Raw genomic sequence first — 17118 nt, 5'->3', positions numbered from 1 at the left:
GGAAGAATAAGTTGAAAGGAATGGATTGGATAGGGATAAGTAGAGGGCAATGGTAGTTAGTAAGGTGTATCCAATCCTTTCACACGCTTTTGCTTCCAGACAGACAACTCACAAAAGGCAGAGAATGGCTTCACACAGAGCCTTATATGCTGTTTCTGTGTCCCTCCCCTAGAGCACTACGACTGGAGGGGAACTCAGGCAAAGATCACAGTCACTGGCCAGCTACAGATATCAATATCAGAGCAGTCTTCCCCCTGCCTTCCTCTTCTCAGTTCCTGTTTCCCCACAAGACTGCCTTCCAAATTGCTGAATTTTTTCCAAATTGATTTGGATGCTTCAAATTGATTTGGAGCTTTTAATGGAACTCCTGATTCATTTTGCATTCAATGATTCAGTCACTGAATTGGGCTGAATCTTCTCTGAATTGATTCAGTGACTGAAGCTTCGCACACCCTTAATAGTTACCCAGATCATCCTTTTTTCCCCTTCTTGAAAATAGGGACCACATTGGCCCTTTTCCAGTCCTCTGGGTCCCATCCTGAGCTCTGTGAGTGCTCAAACAACCATGCCAGTGGTTCTGCTATGATACTGGCCAATCCCTTCAGCACCCTTGGATGAAGATCATCGGGGCCTGATGACTTAAACATGTCCAGCCCCTCCAAGTGCCCCTTCACTAAGTCAGCACTAACTGTTGGTTGATTGGAGACCCTCTTGTGTGTGTTTTTGGCCCCTTTGGGAGATGTGTTTTTATCCATGCTCAGGAATACAGATGCAAAGAACTCATATGGGAGCTCAGCTTTATCCCTCCTATCTGTTACCAGTTGCACTAGTCTGTCCTGTAGGGTTCCTATGTTGCCAAGTGCCTTCTTTTTGTTCCCTATGTACCTAAAGAAGGGCTTTGTGTTGTCTTCAATTTTTGTTGCCAGCCTGAATTCCATTTCTGCTTTGGCCTTGCTAACTAATTCCCTGCAAGTGCAAGCCAAGCAGGTATACTCCTTCTGGGTGGCTACCCCCTGCTTCTACACTCTGTATGCCTCTCTTCCCCCCTATGCTGTCCTGGATTTCCCTGTTCATCCAAGAGGGTTTCTTGGCTCTTTTGTCTCCCCTTATGTGCATTGGGATGTTCCCTTTTTGTGCCTGAAAGATCATTCCCTTGAGGAACACCCACACTTCTTGGACTGTCATCTCACCAATGTTCTTGCCCTTCAGTGCCTCACTTACTAATCTCCTGAGCTCATTGAAGTTGCCTTTCTGAAGTCTAGCACTTCTGCCCTACTAGTTATCTTTCCCACCTTTTGCTGGATAGTGAATTCTAACAATTGGTGGTCGCTATCCCTTGGGTTACCCTGTATCTGCAAATCAGCCACCAGGTCATCTGCTGTAGCAAGCACCAAGTCCAGTAAGGCATTTCCCCTAGTGGGACCATGTACCTCCTGTGTTAGGTGAAGGTTCTGTATGCTGGTTAGGAACCTACATGAACAGACGCATCTAGCTGATTGCCCCCACAAGAGATGTTAGGGTAGTTTAGGTCACCCATGAAAACCATGTCCCCTAAGTGTACCGCCTGAGAGCTGCCTCGAATTCCAGGTCTAACTCATCCCCCTGGTGTGGCAGTCTGTAATAGACACCCACTGTCAAGTCCCTTTCACCCCAACCCCATGTATTCTGACCCACAGTACCTCAATTTGCTCATCTTCTGATCCTGTTTTGAAAAATGAAGATGTGTATTGCTCCTTAACATAAAGAGCAATGCCCCGCCTCACCTTTTCTCCCGCTCTATCTCATCTGTACAGTAGATAGGTAGGGTCTCACCAGGTTTCTGTTAACCCAGTAGTTTATACTACTGACTTTATGGAGGTTGCCCCACTCTCCCTCCTCCACTATTTCCCTTCCTTCATTTTTAATATGCAAAAGAACAATCTTATCCCATTTTGGTGTATGCAATGCATGCAAGATAGATGCAAGTATAAAGTCCATCTGGGCATTGACAGACATCCAACTCCTCTCTGTAATTTGTGGTGCTCCATAGGAAGTGCCATGAATTATAGCAATCCTTCCCAACCCAACAGATGTACACTGTTGGATCCAGAGGGGTTGGGGGATTGAGCTCCAGTTTGGAGTGGCTACGTGTCTGTAGCTTCTCTCCCTTGGCCCTGTCCCCCCTTCCCAGCTCTGATGCTGTCTTCAGGGTGGGAGGGAGGAGAAGAGAGGGGAGGGAGCTGAGGCTGTGGTTTACGCAGCCTGTGCTGGAGGGTGGGGTGGGTGGATTGGAGGTCCCTACCTTGGGGTGGGAGAAAGCTGGGAGGGCAGACCATCCAATGCACCCATCCTACCCTCCAGTGCAGGCTGAGCAAATCCCAGCCTGAGCTCCCTTCCGTCCCTTCTCCCCCACCCATTCTGGAGACAGCACTGGGGTTGGGACTCAGCTGCATCAGCCTAGCCCTGCTCCTGGCAGGGACTTACAGAAATTAATGAAGGTACTCCATTTGGGAATGCCTTCACCTCAATCCTCATGTAATGAGGGCTCAGATTGTTGCATGATTAGGCAATTTTAAAATGCTCTGCAACTGTGCACTTTTATTAGGGCATAATTGTAGTGTAGCAAACCCCGCAGTTTCTCTTTTTTTATTCCCTCCCTTTCCTCTACCATTTCTGACTTTCTCTCTGCCCTCTCTATCCCTTATAAGTGATTACAAGTAGTACTAGGTAAGAGAAGATAAGTTCTTGTATACTATTATTGTAATAGTGTTCTGTTCTGTTTGTATTGATTTTTACTTTTTAATATTGTATTCTTATCATTTGTGCATTGATTTTTATTGTTTTATATTAATATTGTATGGTTTAGGCCTGTGTCTGTAAAGTGATGTCAAGTATCCATTCCCATCTTGTCTCCATGCCCTGTTGTGTAAGTATATAGCAATTCTGTAACCTCCTATGTAAATTTGTTTTCCTTGAATGTCTGAAACAGAAGAGTGAATGGATGAGTGAAAAACAATCATAGCAGGACCCCTGCTACCAAGTCACCCCACCATCAAAACCAATACCTGGACCAACAACCCAGTCATTGGAACCACCCTCAGCATTCAAGAAACAAAAGTTGAGACAACCCACCATTGTGCCAAGGCTGCAAATGCTCAGTATGAACATCTGGAACCCTCTGGAAGAGGGCTGACATTGCCTGGACATGCCCTCCCCATAGGAGATCATGGGTAGTCTGCCCCATAAAAAGGGTAATGAAGACTGACTCCTTGGGTTGCCATCTTCACCTGGACCAGACCTGCTCTACATCACGCTGCCTATCAACCCCGAGGCCCTGCAAGCAACCACCTTCTGGACAACATCTGCTGGAGAAAGACCCCAACTGGCCATTGAGGACCACATCCCAGCCTGGATAGGTAGCTATCACCCCCACCCTCTCTTCAGCCGAGGACTTGGACTCTGTTTCTCTTTTCTACCTGGACTCCAGCCCTTCCATTTAGCCTTTCTCCTGATACCATTTTGTGTGTGTGTGTGTGTGTGTGTGTGGGAACCAAGCTGTAAATACAGTGTTCATTTAATGAAACTGTTATTTGGAACCCTGAGTTGGGTTTTGCTTTACTTCAGTTCTGGCCCTGCTCCAATCTCTGCTCCTTGTCCCTCTAACTTCTGTCTTATTTCTCCCTCTCCTGCTTCTGGCTCACCACCATCTCCAACACCTGTCCTAAGCTCCTCTCTGCCTGCAAACCCTGTTTCTTTGCTACTGCCTTGTCCCCACTGCCTTTTCCCTTGATCTCTGCCACTTGCTCCTTAGTTACGAAGCACCCCAAGCATAGGTACCACTCTTTTTAATTAAACACTTTTATTTAACTGCTTTGAGAGAGATTCTGTAAGTATTCACTGCAAGTACTCACTTTTTAGTATACAACCATTCATTTATATAAATGCTAGTGGAATAACTAGATTTTGGGAGAGAAATAAAGTTCATTTTCTGCTACATAACCCTTTGCATGGCTCAAATGTGCAACTAAAAAAAGCAAACCTTTACAGGCCTGCATATAAATTGGTAAGTAACCTTTAATAAAAAACTGTAACCTTATTAATCTTGTTCAGAACAACTCTGGTTGCACTGATACCAACTATAAAACTTTACAAGTCAGAGGCAGAGTAAGTAAGAAATGTCAAACTTTGACCTAAGTGATGTAAATGGGATGGGTAGTTACTTAATCTGAACAGAGAATATAAAAATATTTGAAATGGGTCAAACAGGTCAAAATTCTATGAGGGGGGATGGCAGCTATGAGACAGTTGTAGTTTTAGAAAAGAGATATTATCCTGTTTGTTAAAATTTCATTCAGAAATCTTTTTGGAAAATGTAATTAGCTGAATGTTCTCCTGTTACAGTTAAAACTCCTTATAAGATTTTTTTGTATCATCTCTAGAATATAATTGAACTGATTGGGTCATTTTTTTTCCTTTGAAGCCCATGGCAGTTCATATGAAGTCAATGAGTTGCCATATGAAAATATTTTTCATTTATATTTCATATAAATATCTCGGGCATAGGCTAGTAAGGTAATTTTCCCTGGGAGATGTGGTTTCATATTTGACTACTGAATAGTAAATAAAATTTACTGAAAGGTTTAGAAATATATAGTACCCTCTTCAGTAACAGAAAATGTTTGGATTGCATAAAATCACTTAGCATTTCTTTTGTACATCTTCCCAGCATCTTACTAATACATTGTACATTTATGTATGCATGGCTAGATAACTCACTTGAGATCTTTTCAACTCTGTTAAAATCTGAATCCAGCCTTGATGCTTAGCTATAAAGAAGCAATGGAAATGCTGATATCTAGGCCTGTGTTTATATTGGTACTGATGTCTTCATCTGTCCTGTGCTCTCAGCAAAAATTCTAAAAGGAAGATGCAAGTAAGTTGCTCAGTCTGCTGGCTTCTGCAGGCAGGTTTTCTCTCTGAAGAGCTCCTCAGCCACTTCTTCCAACTAAAGCACAATATTTAAGCCACTAACAAACAGACAAATATGCAAACAAAACCAAATCCTTATGCCCTGTCCTGGGCACTAGAAGGGGGACCCCCTTTTGGCTTTGTCCCTAAGCACAGCAGCCTGGCTCCAAGCTATAGCAAGCTGTTCTGCTCAAAGCTGACTTCCCTCACAGTTTGCCCCTTCAAGCCCTCTCCCTTTGGTTTCTCCCTTATTAGCAGCATGCGTCACAGCTGATAACTAACAGGGATGGCTGCCCTTTCTTAAGGGCAAAGACCACCCTGTTACAGAAGGATAAAAATAATTTGCATACACACTTTCATATGATTTGGGAAAATTCTCCCAGGTTTGTTCTGGTAGAGAAACTTTCCCAGAGCTGTTCATATAGGCATTTGAATGCTGAGGCTTTGAGGAGTGGAGAGCTTGTGGTACTGACACTGTGTAGCCAAGAGGGGCCCCTGTGCACACATCTTAACATGCTCTGCAGGCTCCCTTACTCTGCCTGGCAACAGATGTTAGCAGTGCCTAGGGTACTCATGATTGGCTGAACTGGATTGCCCATGGTCAGCCTGTGTTTCACTGCAGTGCAATGTGGGGACTGCAAAGGGGGCATGTTTTGCTCCCTGCCATAGCAGCAGAGTCCAGTGAGTGACAGACTCTCTCCTGGGGGTAGGGTGTAGAAAAAGCCTGAATATCTGTACATTTATGGGTTCTTCTGGCAAACCAGTGAGGTTCCTAGGAGAAACCGAATGTCTGTACAAGACCAGAGTCTTCTAGTTTTTGTGAATCAAGTAATAGGCCAATCTTGACTGCATAAAGCAGCTTTTCATGATTTTAAAACATTTTATCCTAATATCCACGTTGTGTTCAGAATACATTAACTCATCATATTCAGTTACTGATTTTTTTTTAAATTGACACATGCTAACTATCAAATACATAACAGGTACCTTAATAATATGCCAGAAACATAGAAAAAATTGATAGTAATTTTTGTCAGTTTACAGATTCTTGGGATGTTATGCTTAAAATGGTGGTGCATAGGCTTAGGCGTTTACGTATATCAGTAGCCTGTTTAAATAAGCAGTTAGGAAAAACATTAAATGCACTTGAAATATTTAACTTAAGAAGATTGTAGATTGTTCAACTTAAAGCTATCTTTTCTGAAAAAAACTGCATAAATGAATAATTTATATAATCTTTTAGGATATCTGGTGCAAAAAGTATTAACATTTGGCTTTTAAGTTGAGAGAGCATTTTATTTTATCTTCAGAAATAAATTCACAAAAAAGGACCAAAAACAAATGAATAGCTTAGGGTGAGTTTTAACATGCTATACTTTGTTTTTGTTTATAATATTGGCTTAGCTTGGATTGGTTGTTATATAATGGACTTAGAATTTTAGAAATAAATGTAGAGGTCTCAATTTCTTACATTGTAGGTGGATATTTATGATGAAAATTAAACAACTAATAAGATTAGACTCCCCATCCCCCCAGCTATAAGTAATGACTATCTTCTTCTTAGGCTTAGCATTAAGGCCATAGAGATTGAACTTATGCTTACATAGTGTCTGGGTGCTACTCTGATACAATGCATAATACATGATCTGCCTTCTCGTCCTTAGAAGTAGTTCTTCCAGTTCTGGTTTGGAGGTGTATTTGTGTAACACACACCACTTGTGTTTTTCTTTTGGAGGTAAATAATGGCTCTCAAGCTTAAGAGTCATTGATTGGCGATTTTTTTTTTAATCAGCACTAAAACATTAGTTACTTCCATCATTTAATGCTGGAAAGAAAGGTGTTAAGCTGAAAATACTAATTGTTGGATCAAAGTGAAGATGTTCATGGGAAGGCAAGGTTCTTTGGGTAGATCTAATATCTTTTATTAGACCAACTGAGTAGTTGGAAAAAAATGTTCTTTGCAAGCTTTCAGGCATAGGGAGTCTCTGCTGTTCTGAGACCTCAAAGAATGAAAGAAGCTAAAAGTGAGGCAGGATGTGTGAGAGAATGTAAATAGGTGGAAATCAGGAAAACAAAAAGTAGAGGGGGAAATGGGGTAGGGGGGGAGTAGAAAGCCAGCGGTAAGTAATGGAGACTCTACTGTAGTGGTTTTCCAAGATGGAAAAGAGGCTGTTTGTGAAAAATAAATTAGCTGGAATTTAGGAAGACAAAGGATAGAAAAGGAGGGGAGGGGAGGAAAGGAGGGGGAAAGAAAAGTGTGAAAGGTCAGGTCTGGCAGGTACTTGGTGAATCAGATGTCAGGCAGGTTTGTAATGTCTCAAATACAATATCTATATTGAGTCCATACAAACAATAGAACTCTTGGTTCCAGTTATTGAGTCCATTATTTTTGTATCCAGTAGATTTATGAAGCAAAATCCATAGGATCATCTACAAAAGATGTTTTGAAAGTTCCCTCTGAAGATTAGAACCGAGAGATTGGAGAGGCAGTAATTATATTGTGAGATGTGTGCCCCCACAAGAAATTGGATATTCTTGTCTTTTGATAGATTTTCACTGTGCGTTCATTCTGGTGAACGGTTGTTGTTTGGTTTCTCCTACATGTTTTCCATCAGGGCATTTGGTGCACTGGATGAGATGTATTACATTTCTGGAGGTGCAGGTGTAAGATCCAGGAATGGTGATGGTTTTGTTGTGGGGTGCGGTGATTGTGGGAGTGGTGGAGATATGCTGACAGGTTTTGCGTTTCTTGTCCTGCTATGGTCTGGATACATTAGGTGTGGTCCATGTCATAAGGAGTTGGTTTTTGATGATGAGATTGGTGAGGTTCAGTGCTTGTTTAAAGGCTAGAATGGGTGGTTCTGGAAAGATCTCTTTAAGAATTGGGTCTCCTTCTAGTTTGTGTTGCAACTGTTTGAGGATTTTCCATGTAGGTTCCAGGGAAGGGCAGTATGTCATAACTAATGGTGAGCGATTTGTGGGGATTTTCTTTTTATACTGCAGTAAATCTTCACGTGGTATCTGGGTGGCTTTTTCAAAGGTGCAGTCTATATCTCTGGAGGGAGTGTCCTTGTTGACTGAAAGCCCTTTTGAGATTTGTGAGGTGGTGATCACAGGTTTTCTCCTTGGTGCAAATTTGGTGGTATTGGAGAGCTTGGCTGTAAATTGCAGCTTTCTTGGTTTGTTTCGGGCGATTGCTGGTTCTGTGCAGATATGTACGTTGGTCCATGGGTTTCTTCTGTATGGTAGTTTTGTATTTTACTATTTTGGATATTGATTATGGTGTCCAAAAAGGAAATGCTGCAATAGTATGATGGAAGGGTGATGATAGTTGAATTTCTGGTGGAAATCCATCAGGAACTGTGGGGTTTTGGTCCAAATGATGAAGATATCATCTATGTATTTTGGGTATAGCATGGGTTTAATAGTGCTGTTCTTGAGGAATTCTTCTTCCAGGTGGCCCATAAAAAGTTTGGCGTATTGTGGGGCCATTTTGGTGCTCATAGTTATGCCTATGGTCTGGAGGAAGTGTTGGTTGTTGAAACTGAAGTTGTGTGTGAGGATGAAGTACATGAGTTCAGTGATATCCTGAGGCCTGTACTCTGGTCTGTAATCTCCAGTTGTAATCTCACTCTTGTAGATATGTGAGGCAGGCTTGGATGCCATCCTGGTGTGGGATGTTGGTGTATAAGCTACTGACATTCATGGTGGCTAGGAAGGTATTGCTGAGAAGGTGGTTTATGTTTTTGAGTGTTCACAGGAAGTCTGTTGTGTCTTGGATAAAATTTGGTGTTTGGGTGACGAGCGGTTTTAGGATGGATTTGATGAAACCTGATATTTTTTTCCGTTAGGGTTCCATTTTTGAAATGATAGGTCTGCCGTGGTTCCCTTGTGTTTCGAATTTTAGGGATCATGGAAAAATCCTTGAATTGGATAGTGGAGGGGTTAGGGTCTGAAGTTTTTCTTGTAGTTCAGATGGAAATGATGTGACGGTGGTTTTGAGTTCTGAGGTGTTTTTCTTGGCAAAGTAAAGCCTTTGAAGAGGACAAATTTTTCAGCTTTGGTAAGTGTGTGCATGGAGAGAGTGATAATATTAGAGGGTTGATTATTTCCTTCTCTTTCATCAAGTATGATGTTGGAATGTTGTATGGTATTGGTGTTGTTCTTATGAGGGTTGTTTTGTGGTTGGGAAAGTTGTTTCTGTAGTAATTGGCTGCATTTAATTTTTTGCTCATGGGAAGATTTCTGAAATTGTTGTACAGGAAGCAGCCTTTTCCTAATTTTAGTGATTTTTTTTTTTTTCTCACTCTTAAGTGTTTACATAGTACATGCTTTTCAGTGGACCTTGATAATATATAAGTGAGGCAATTTCCTTTTCCATTCATGCAAGAGAGTTTCATGTGGCATTGTCTTCTTGCCCGTTGATGCGGTAATTTAAGATAGCATTGAAAATCAAAGTCCTCTGTTTATCTCTGGGTAGATACAGTATGAACATGTGAAAGTGATCTATTTCACTTGGAGGGGACCACTCCTGAGGTTTGGAAGATAACTGGTCTCTTAGTGGAGTCTGACAGCCAGCTGGCCAGTGGGCATGTCTACACATGCATTTGATCTGGGATCAGTTTACTTGTGAGTAAATGACTTGCAAGTAAATGCTCCAGGGCAGGCATCTACATATTCAGGGAAGCTGGAGCTGTTAATGGTAGCAAACTGCTGCTTCCTGGGGCCCTGCAATGGGGTCCCTATCATCATCAGGGGAGCTCCAGGAACCCTCTGGGTGCCATCCCAGAGGCTGGCAGGGAGCACTGGGCCAGGAGACAGCTATCACCTGGCTGGTGCTGGGACATTACACCCTGCCCCTGGGGACTGCCTGCTGCTGGGTTGGGGACAATGTCCTCCTGCCCCAGCAGCAGGGAGCTCCTGGTCCCAGCTCCCCAGTCAGGGGCAGGAAACTCAGAGCTGCAGGGGAGAGGCAGGTCCCAGCCCTCTGCACCAATCTGCTAGTGAGGCAGCTAGCAGCTAGCTTCCTGCTAGCTGCCCCACTGGCAGATCGGGGCAGGGGGCTGGGACCTGCCTCTCCCCTGCAGCTCTTTCCAAGCCCCATGCCTTGATCATCCAATTGTGGCATGAGTCTGGGACCTGCCCCTGATTAGGACAGTTCCCAGCCATTTAAAAAAAAAAGTCTGAAGCTTTTAAAATTATTTTTAATAATTATTTTTAATTATTTGCAGAAGGAAAATTAATTTTGACCTTTTCACATTTTCACCTGCTTTCTTTTCAACCACAATTGTTTGCTGAATCTAATTGGATTTAGTGAATATCTTTGGTCTCTTTGTAACTTTTTTCATTTATTTATTACTAATAATATCATGCATCTGACCATCAGAACCTTTTTCCATGTAGCCTTTTCTTTTCCCCCATTCCAATATACTCTTCAACATGGAATAAAGTATAACTTGGGGGATATAAAATATATCCTTTGCTTTGTGTTCAGTCACTGTCAATGTGTCTACTTCCCATGTCCATTTACTCTTGGCATGAGTGGGAAGAGGAGCATTTTTAGCTGCTTTAGGGCTAGTCACACTTTAGCAGAATTTTCCAAAAGTCTAAAGCACATATTATTTTTAGGCTCTTGGAAATGTCCACATGCATAAGTTAGAATAAAATAGAACTATCCTTCTTTGCCAAGAGTCTCTATTAATAATAAATGTAGGCATTCATTCATCAAGGGAATATCCTTCTTTGTCCAAAGTCTGGTTATTATAGTAATGTATGGATGTCAATACAAGGTTTAAAATCTTTTTTACTGTGTAGCTACAACATTTTTATTCTGTACCTACAATCTTTTTAAAAGATCTACACTTTCAGCCCTATAGAGCAATCCTGAAGTGCAGTGCTGGCTAGTTTTTCTTCGTTAGGTTTTAGTTAAAGTTAATGACCAGCCATTGAAATTACATTTCCGACTGGGGAATTCTCTTTGTGCAGGATGGGAAATGGTAGAATAATAATAAAGTTCCTAATTTAGTGATGTGTTTTTATATATACTTGATAGTGATGTCTCCCAGAGTCTGTTGCGGTGACGTATTCATATTTGTTTGTGACAGAGCACCTTTTGGGTGCCTGTCACTTTAAGGGCTGGGGGCAGCCAGCTGGCAGGTGCTTGAAGAGGTGGCCATTTTAGAGCCCTGCTTTCAGGGGTGAGGCAGCTGTTTGATGCCAGCTGCTGAGGGAGTAACAGATGAGGGTTGCGGGAGAGGCCCAACAGGCTGCACCAGGGCTGGCCCAGGAGTAAAGAGACTCCCCGCCCTGCTCTCTTTGAGTGACTGTGTGGGCCTGATGGCCCACATGGTCACTCAAAGGGAGCAGGGTGGGGTGTCTGTGGCACAGGGCAGTGTGAGAGAGGCCTGGTGAGAGCAGGCAGTGTCAGAGGCCCCAGTAAGAGTGGGCCAGAATGTATGAGGCCTGAATAGGGCAGTATGATAGAAGCCTAACTATATACTGAATTTGGCCTGGCCTCAGGCCGGAGATGGAACAAAACTGCGTGTCATCTGCGAGGCATGGGACACGATAGGGGGAGGTAGGAGTTGTGTGAATACTGCCTGTTGACATCAGGATGCCCAAAGGGCATCCTCCCACCTAGTTAACATCCAGATTATTTAACAGCAAGGCATGGAAGGTGAGTGAGGTGGGTGGTTTGCCCATAGACAGGTGGTGGGCTGGAGCTGGGACTGAGCCTGGGAGTTTGCCCCTGTCACATTGTTAATAATCACTTTAATTGTTAAATACAAAATAGCTCCAGCATGATACATGAAGCTATTTAATTGTTAAATGCAAAATAATTAGCTAAGAGGGCTTCTCAGCCCTTCTGTTATCTTTTCTCTGTATGGGAATGGACTTCCTTTGTGCTTCAAGGATCGTGTCCTTAAGGAACAACCCCTCTTCTTGCACACCTTTCGCCTTCAGTTTCTGGTCCCATAGCACTTCTCCTGTTAGTGACTAACATTGTTGAAATTTGCATTTTTGAAGTCCAAGACTTCAATCCTCCTGTCAGATTTGCCTGCCTTATGTTGAACAGTGAACATGACGGCTTCATGGTCACCGTCACCCAGATTTCCCTCTGTTTCTGTATATTTGCCCAGACTTCCCTCTATATTCCTACCTAACACATCTGCTAAATAGTCTTTTCATAAGTCAGACATATTTACATCAAAGATCCAGAGAAAATGGCTGCCTACACTTTCAGCATATACCAGACTCAAATCTTGGTTTTTCTATTTTCAGATTTTTGCCATGAGGATCTTGTGTCTGGCAATGAGCTAGTCATACTGCTGTACTTCTCTTACTCCATTTCTTAAGAAAAATCACTTGAAATTACTAAACTGTGGCAACTGGTGATGCAATGTAATTTGCAGTCTAACATTGATACATCCTTGGATCTGTCCAATGTCTGCAAAATATAGATGAAAAGAAAAATTAAATTAATTATTTAGAAGCATTTCAGTGAGGACACCAAACAGGTGTGGCTGAAGCCCATTGACTAAATTGCTGGGTAAATGCTTTGATAATGGCTCATACCCTCCCAAGGAGTGTACTCAGGCAACCTTTTTGCAACAAGTACTGTCTGGGTGAAAAGCTCCAAATCTTTCCTTGGATATCTCAAAAGAATCTAGAAATTGCAACTTCCCCCAACATTCTTGAATGGAAAAGAGTTGTTTTGCTTCTTCATCTATTGGAATGTAAATTTTAAGAATTCAAAGGCAAAGTAACAATACATAAATCGGATGAGGATCAAGTTGTTTCTACAAGACCATCTCTTTTCCCCAGGAGAGATTTTATTTTTGTCTTTTCCAAGACAGAGGGGAAAGTAGCTTCTATCTATCTTGGGGAAGCCCACAAAATATCATGCCAAAATACTAATGCAACTATTTTCCTTTTTTTGGAAGTGACAACAAATCAGTAGTTTATTATATGGACACTCTTCACAGTGGAATAATAGAGATGATGGTCAACATCAAAATATAATGGCAAAGCTGTGCAGGTATAGTAGCATAGTACCTGCCCAAACTAGAGCACGTTATCTGTAGCAAATGCTTTTAGATTTTCAGTTTCATAAGCATTAACATTAACCACCAAATGTGTCAAATGCACTGAATTAAATGACCTCTAAAACAATCAAGCTAAAAAACTGATTTAGAGGCTTAGCATTTTCAGATAAACTATAGCTGATATTTTTAATAGAAATTAACTATTTTGTTTAAAAAAAAAAGTAAACATATTTCTTAGTTTTGCTGTGCGTACTGACTGAAAGGAGTCCGAGCTCTCTCATTGCCAAGGAGGAGGGGGGAAAAAACTCTGGATCTGAGGCAAACAAAAATGTTTTGGTGAAATAGGATTAGACCTTAAATCTCAAAAAGCTTGTGGAGTCATGCAAAACAGAAAAGAGAGGTTTAGCCTGCATAGAAACAGAATCACATGAGTGAAATATCATTTAGACTTTTGCTCATGTGATGTTTGGTTGTTGTTGGAGACAAATCTTTGAGAAAAGAAGTACAGTAGTTTTTATGGATAAGGAGCTCAATTTCCTTAGAGTTCTGTGGTGCATAAATGTAATTATTACAAAGGAGGATGAAATAAAACTATGGGAAATACTTTTTGTGTGCTTGTATGTATTTTTCTGTTTAACTGTATCATTTTTAGGAATATGCATTATATGGTTAGCTGGATGCAACAGAAAGTGCATGGTTTGTTAAGACCAGGACTTGATGCTCATGTGAAAACACTGTCGGAAGATTATGAGGGGAAATTTTAGACATCCTCTAAAGAACACATATATTTAAAAGTCCTGGGATAGCCACTGAGTGAGAGTAAGAAATGAATTTGTAATGGTATAGGAATCAGGCTGTCTTGTTTTCATTTGAGTGATTGTTCTTATTCACATTTCACTGTGGATGGTTATATACCTCATGTACTTGAACTCAGAGACTTTTCAGCCACTGTACCTATACAATTAGTATATACCATTTGGTTTCTCATGCTTCACACAGCAAAGCCCTTCCCATTGTATCTCAGTTCCTTTCAACCACCTCTTGGTTTGAGATGGATGGTACTTATATTCAGACTTCAAAAACTTTTTATCTGTTTTGCTAATTTTAGATAGCTTTAATAGTTGGGTCTGTAGAGATTAGTTTTACTCAGCTGCTTATTTCTATGTGCTTTTTTGAAAATCATCCCTTGGACCCAAAATAGATTCCTTAATGTCACAAGGAGTTAAATTTTGCACCTCATACAAGCAAGCTTTACCAGCCAACAATTGATATTGTACTTCCTGCAGATTCCTAAATCTCAAATCCTTTACCTCCTGAACTACTGAGCCCTCCCCTGTCCCCCTGAGCGCTCAAACCTTGGTGCAGCCCCTTCTATCTCCTGGGCCACTCCTTACCCACAATCCCTTTTTCTGAACTCCTCCCATACCACATTTCACCCTCATGGCCCCATAGCCCTCTCAGATGCAAACCCCATCTATTTCTCACTCTTCTATACTTATAATACCTCAGCGCTCCCCTCCCCACTTGACCCTGCAGGAAGGCCCTCTGGGGGGAGGGGAAGGAGTGCTGAGAGGACTAAGAAATGTGAGGGGGAAGTTTTGGGTTCTGAGGGGAGAAGAGGTTCCTGGGGTGAGTGTCCCCACATGCACACGTGTGTGTGTGTGTTAGGGACACTCATCCCAGGAACCTCTTCTCCCCTCAGGTTGGGGTCAAGGGTGGATTTGCTCTGGCCACTTAGAGCATCTCCACCAACTCTGACCAATCCCTTTGGATCTGCCTATGCCTAGCCTTACACTGCCCTGGTTGCACCTTTGATTCAGCCTCAGTCTGCTACAATGAATAACACAGGAAAGGGTTATTGCAGTGACTTACCTCTTTGCTTCACCTTTGCAATTTCCTTCTGCCTCTGACTAGCTTAACCCTTCCCCTCCTTTCTCTGTCTTTCTTACCAGGAGTAGATAACAAACAGAATAATTGTAAAAAGAAAGGATAGCTTTATTTTTGGAAGATCAAGGATGGTTAACACCTCCTAAAATGAAGAGATTAGCAGGAATTAGACACACAGTAAATCACAAAGTCAATTGGCTACCTCAGCTCTGTCTGAATAGAAACATGTCTATCACTGCTGGGCAGTTTGCTTTAAACTTTGAATGAAGCAGGAAGCAAAGAGGGGATACTTCTTGGATCTCCCCCTGGTTCCGATTGCACTTTCTGTGAAGACAGCTGTCTCCTTAGTAAGAAGAGTTGGGGAGATCCGTATCTTGATGTGGATGTTTTTCAATCTGAACAAGGTATTTAAAGAGGCATCCTAAGTTCCTGTGGAATATTACTGTGCAGTTTCTCCTACTCGAATAAATTTGCTTTATGACATTCTTCCAAAAAACTCATGTCCAAAACAAAGGTATTGGTGGTCCATCCTTGGATATGATGCACAGTAATGCCAACTGTCACAACCATCACAACACTCGGGATTTCAAATTCAAAATAACTCCAACTTGTGATCTCCCAATCTAACCCTCAGATCTCCAGATTTTCTCAGCTGATAAATGGAGGAAAAGGGACTGGGGTAAGATCCGAGGCCTCTGCAGTGAGGGAGGGAGTGGGGCAGGGGTAAATGGGACCCCCAGGTTGGGGTGGGTTGTCCAGACACATGGCCCCTTGCAGCAGTGCACACCCCTGGGGGAGCCATGGGGGTATGTGCCCCACCATGGGGCAGAGGCAGGCTGTCCCCTGCAGGCTCAGAGCTCTGCGCCCTACTGCCTTGCCCCAGGAGCTCAGCTGTGTGATGCCATTGCTGCCCTCCAGGCAGGCAGGGGACACACTGGGGTTGCATGGCTGAGCTCCCAGGGCAAAGGCAGCAGGGCACAGCCCTGAGCCCACAGCAGGCAGCCCACATGCCTCCCCTGGGAGTGTGCGCTGCTGTGGGAATCCATGCCCTTTCCCCATGCCTCTGGATGACCCACCCCAGCGCCGTGGTCCCATTCATCCTTGCCCCTTGTCCTGTCCCACTCCCTCCTTCACTGCAGGGGCCTTGACCAGCCCCCACCTGCTCCTGCCCCTTTCCTTCCACTTACCAGATGGGTGCTGTCTGTGTGTGTGTCAGTGTCTGTGTGTGTCTCTGTCTGTCTGCTCTTCACTCTGAAGCCACAACCCATCCAGCCTTATTGCTTCTTCTCACTCCTGACCCACATTACCCCACATCCTGCCAAGGTGTGTGGGGACCCTCCCTCCCTCCCCGGGTTCCAAACCTCCCACACACACCCACAGCCTCCAACACCTTCACAAATAACCGCCCCCCCACACATACACACACTTCAGAAATAGCATCTCATAATTTGTGCCAATCTCTTGATATACATATTTATTTATTTATTTATTTATGGGGGGGGGGGTTTAAGAGTTTGTCTCATGATTTTTGGCATGGTGGCGTTGGCAATACTGGAGATATGTTTTTGCTTATGAAAAACAAAACCATTCAAATCATCCTCTCAGCTTTTTGGGCCATAGTTGAGAGGATAAAGAGCAAGCCTGTCTCCATGAGGTGGTCCCCAGTTTGTCCTCAGACTATATAGAGACAATATAGCCAAAATCGGGGGTGGGAAATTATTGGGTGGGAGGGCCATTTAACAAGTTTTGGTGGGCTGTTGAGGGATGCGTGTGCATGCACTCCCTGCAGCTGTCAGCCACTTTAGTTTCACCCAAAGTGGTGCATGGGAACATGGTATAGCACCAGCCTGGCCCAACTGCATGCTGGCGACTTGGGGCAGGGGAGCAGTGCAGGGAGACCTGTGAGGAGCAGTGGATTATCTGCGCCCATGAAAGTTGGTGCTGTGCTGTTTCCTCCTCCTTCCTGCACCTCCTTCCCTGCCCCGAGTCCCTGGTACACAGCTGGATTGGGTTGATGCTATGTTCCTGCATGCTGCTTTAGCTCACATGGGTGTGGCTGGTGTGGCTCCTACCTGACCTGGCTGCATGTTGGGGACTTGGGGTCAGACAGAAGGCATGCCAGGGCCAGGCAGGAACCACTCTACCTGTGCCTGTGAGGCGCAGCCTGAAGTGGAACATGGGAACACAGATCAGCCCCCCCACCGGGCCCCCCTCAGGCCCCAGGGGAGGCGCACCCAGG

At 43.3% G+C, this 17118-nt stretch overlaps 1 long non-coding RNA gene across 1 annotated transcript in view; it reads left to right on the top strand.

Moving 5' to 3' along the window:
* Positions 1–2651: 2651 nt before the first annotated feature.
* LOC109288903 overlaps positions 2652–17118 on the top strand; it is a 24443-nt gene continuing 9976 nt past the window's right edge. The window contains exons 1-2 of the long non-coding RNA XR_002095251.1: positions 2652–2745; positions 15961–15964. This is a non-coding gene — a long non-coding RNA (uncharacterized LOC109288903). The remainder of the gene's footprint in view (positions 2746–15960; positions 15965–17118) is intronic.

The sequence above is a fragment of the Gavialis gangeticus genome, unplaced genomic scaffold, assembly GCF_001723915.1.
Source record: "Gavialis gangeticus isolate Ggan-Ray unplaced genomic scaffold, GavGan_comp1, whole genome shotgun sequence".
NCBI lineage: Eukaryota > Metazoa > Chordata > Crocodylia > Gavialidae > Gavialis > Gavialis gangeticus.
This window is presented reverse-complemented; position numbering and strand designations above follow the sequence as displayed.